Below are 4248 nucleotides of genomic sequence, written 5' to 3' on the forward strand. Positions count from 1 at the left end.
TAATATGGATTGTCCACCCAATAAGCATTTAGCTACAAACATTAAAAAAGAATGTTGAATCAATAAACAATTTAAATCTTCTTGTGACCTCAATTAAAAGCAAGGTGGATAAGAACAAATTCTATCCTAAATTTTCCTTGTCTACTCATGCTGGGTATCAGTGAAAAAGGAAATAGACAATACATGACTTTGGGCAAGTTTTATCTTTGCTGCTGCGAAATCCAGACTCTGGTTAGACTGGGGAAGTGCAACACACTGGTACAAAGGTGAATTTGCTTATTTTCTCTTGCTCCTATAATCCCTTTAATCTCAGTACTTCACTGTTTCTTCCAATACTCTTCTTTGCTGTCCTATCTGTTATTACTACCAACCACTTAGTGTGGAAAAATACACACAAGCAACAATTTGGTTTCTGTATCAATTAATTCTCATAAATAAATAAGCAAGCAAGCAAGCCCCATGGTATTATAATAAGGAGTGGAAACACTTTTTTTTCTACAATTGTTTACAAAGAATATTTAGTAAATCACTTTTCTTCTAGAGTTAGGGCATGCACCTTCAGGACAGAGGATTATTTTATCTCATCTCAGTCAAATGTGAATGTTCACTCTGTTGGTTCAGTCTTACTCTTATGTCACCTTAGCCCTGGAGAGGGTTGCAACAGCACTGTTAAGGTTGGGATTAAATAACTATGAATGCAAAGACATGTTTGTAAACTGAGAAAAAGGAACAGAGCAGGGACTAAGCATCACTTGCAAAAATAGACAGGGCAAAATTAACACCAGTAAAACTGGTAAATGCTGAAGAATGCTCTGCTCATACCAAGATCATGGCAGGGATGACTCACTAGCTGTAGGCCTGTGCTCTGCTAGAGGAGGGGGGTTTGATGAGTTTCGAGCCCAGTGCCCTTTCTCTTCCTGTTATTCAAACAAGAATATACTCTGTAGCCAGGAGATGCCCAAACCACGAAAACAACACAACATTCATCATCCTCAATGTCACACACAAGTCATCTCCATCAGACTACTTGGACACAGGTATCTAGGAGTTTATGAATATGAAACCAAAGAATCACTTTATCCAGAAACAAAAATAACCTCTCCCTTCTCCGGTCTCACAGTTTTCTTGCAATCCAATGGTCTTGTGTCCCTTTCCCCACGCTCCTTCAGAAGACAATAAATTCTTAGAAATAAATCGAGCATGCTATTGTAAGGGCTATTACTGGACACTGAAAAAAAGCTGAAAATTATTCACACATGTCACAATTTGTGGTAGGAATTAGTCCCTGACAGGCAATTGTCTCTATAAGAAGTTCACAAAGATTACAATTTTCATATTGAAGCTCTGGGACAACTTAGAGCTACTCCTCTTTAGGATTTTGTTACTATGATCATCAAATCTTTGCTTTCTATATCTTTAGAAAGAGAATTTGAATATTGCTGAATTATGATAGCTACACCTGTTTAATTTTTATTGCATACTAACACAGAAAAGGTTTAAACTACTCATTCCCCTGTTCCCTGTGTGCAGTGCCTGGGTCAGCATATGATTCAAGCCCTTGAGCACTTCATGACCACCCTGCTGCCAAGAGCAAAATCCTCTGTCACTCTTCTGGCTCAACAATGTGCCCAGCTGAAGCTCCCATTTTCCACACTTGATTTTAGCTCTAATCAGTCACATACTTCCAGGAAAACACCTTTGGATCAATATCAAAATTATCTACTAAACTGCTTTGGAAGTGTTAAAAAGTCAGACCCATCCCTTCCCCATAGTAAGTGATTTGTATTAACTCTTGGTAGATGTTGGATAAACCCAATGCTAACAGCTCCTGAGTACAGTCAGCTTCTCTGGAACTGTAGTATCTCTTAGAATTTCAGCTTGAGACTGTACCATTCAAATGTAGATCACAAGGAAGAGACAACAAGAGGAGCTGTGTCCTTTCAGCTCCTGGAGGATCAGTGTGTGACATTTCAAGGTTCAGTAGATTGCATCAACCAGCATTGCAGTGTCCCCTGTCAGCAAAACAATGCCATAAGGAGGCAACAGTACCTACATCAGAGTAAAATTACCTGCGGAATGTTACAGAAGTAAGTTGCAAAAAAATTAAGCTATTTTATGGTGTATAGTGCAAAAAGTATCAACTGCCTTCAAAGTGCAAATAAACTTGTTAGAATATTTGTACCTGAATATTAATTTCTCTTAGGTTCAGCCTGTATGGACCTAAATGCCTATAAAGACTGCCTAGGGCATCTGCATTATTCTACCAGGCTGCAGCACACCAAATGTGGGAAGTCAGGTATATATATATATATAAAATATATATATTTTATATATATATATATAATCTGGGTCTTGTATATAAACAATACAAGATTTCCCTTAGATTGTATATAAAAAATACAATTTCCCTTAGGTTCAGCTTGTATGGACCTAAATGTCTATAAAGACTGCCTTGGGCAATCTCCATTATCCTACCAGGTTGCAGCACACCAAATCTGGGAAGTCAGGAGAATTTTCACATAAACAATACAAGACCTAGACATAAACAGAATGTATTGTTCCCTGAGGTATAGGGCTGCTTTTGACTGAAAATCCATTAGCTTTTCAAAATAAAAATAATAAATAAAATATAACAGTCCAATCATCACCAGCAACCCAACTGCAATCCCAGCAGTCTTTGTTTAGGCAGATTTTCACAGAAACCACAGGTTATTTCAGTTTGTGCAGAAATGCTCTGTACTGCCATTTAAGCATACGAGAACAAGACTTTCTCATCCACCCACCACCACCTGCAGAGAAGGCAGGCTACAAAGAACCAGGGGACATGGCTCTCTGATTTTTGCCCTACCAAATTGCCAAATTCTGACAGTCCCTTCTGTGCCACGCTGCTTCACTGCTATCCCTGCTGCTAGTAAAGAGCAGCTCATACAGCTACCCTCATATGTGGACATTCATAACCACTGCTATTGCCACAGCCATTGTCACAGATTAAATTTGCATCAGCTAACTTAAATGGTTATTGCTGTACCTCATACTCATGCACCAAGCAGGCCTTGGTTCCTGTGTTTGCACTATGTCTCTCTTAGTGGAACGTAATGGACTAGCACAAAAGAGCTAAGAAATTAACCAACTGGTAAAATTTTACCTGAGGAAATCAGGAAGGGAACAGTGTGCACTGGCAATTTTAACAAGGGCTGGTGCAGCTGAGGAGGCACAAGAAAAATAAGTCACCTTAATCTCTAGCTGAAAGTTGTACAGTGCAGTGCAGAGCTACAACAGTTAATTTGGGCATGTTCGGTCCAAGGGATATTTTAGAAATAGGATGTTTGCTTAACTCATGCAACATATCTTAACTTCTATGCTTGCAGGGCTGGATACAGACAGCAGCATGCTTCCTTTGCAGAGTTCTCTCAGGACACAGAGGAACTCAGCAATTTTGCAATAAGAGTGAAAAGGAATCTGATTTTAACAAGGAGAATCAGCAAATTTCCTTCCTGAATGAGGGAACTTAATTTGAAGTACATCTGTAAAGTTGTTTACAGGATTTCAGTAATTGTGAGGATAGGTGCACAATCCAGGACTTGAATTAGGGGGGGGTTTGTTGTTTATTCCTAGGGGGGTTGTTGAATCTTTTTTCTGGTACTTACTTAGTGGTTGCAATTAATCCCACCCAACGTCTACAAAGGAAAAAAGGAAAAACACTTGATGCAAAACAGCAGAAAAGGAATAACCTAAACTGTAACAACCTGTGGCACTGTATGTCAGAGCTAATCCCATACATTAGCATGCAGTGGCACCCTTAGGAGAATCTTGGTGAGATAAAGCTGTTCAGGACGGAAGAAAGAGAAGCAGTTCTGATTCTGACATTGCTGTGAGGGTAAGCACACATAACACTGGACTGCCAACTCCTTGTGGAGCTGGATCACCCCTTTCCCTGGAGGTGCAGCCAACCTGTGATTAATGCAAGAGAAGAAACTGGGCCAAATGTTGTGGTTACAATTACATTCCTTCCAATGCTTCTGGATGTACTGATAAAAATCATTCTCATTCCAGCAGCATTTCCTGCTGCAGCCTGTGCAGACCTACAAAAGGTACAGAAAAGCCTTCTCTGCTCCTTCCAGTGTAATTTCCTTCATCTCATCCAGCACGGATTCAACTTCTGGCTACTCATCTGACTTTTACTGCTAAAAGAGCACCACAACATTAATTGCTCCTTGTGGTTTCTGTATGTGCTTGCAAAGAGATAGC

The sequence above is a fragment of the Haemorhous mexicanus genome, chromosome 6 (assembly GCF_027477595.1).
Source record: "Haemorhous mexicanus isolate bHaeMex1 chromosome 6, bHaeMex1.pri, whole genome shotgun sequence".
Classification (NCBI taxonomy): domain Eukaryota; kingdom Metazoa; phylum Chordata; class Aves; order Passeriformes; family Fringillidae; genus Haemorhous; species Haemorhous mexicanus.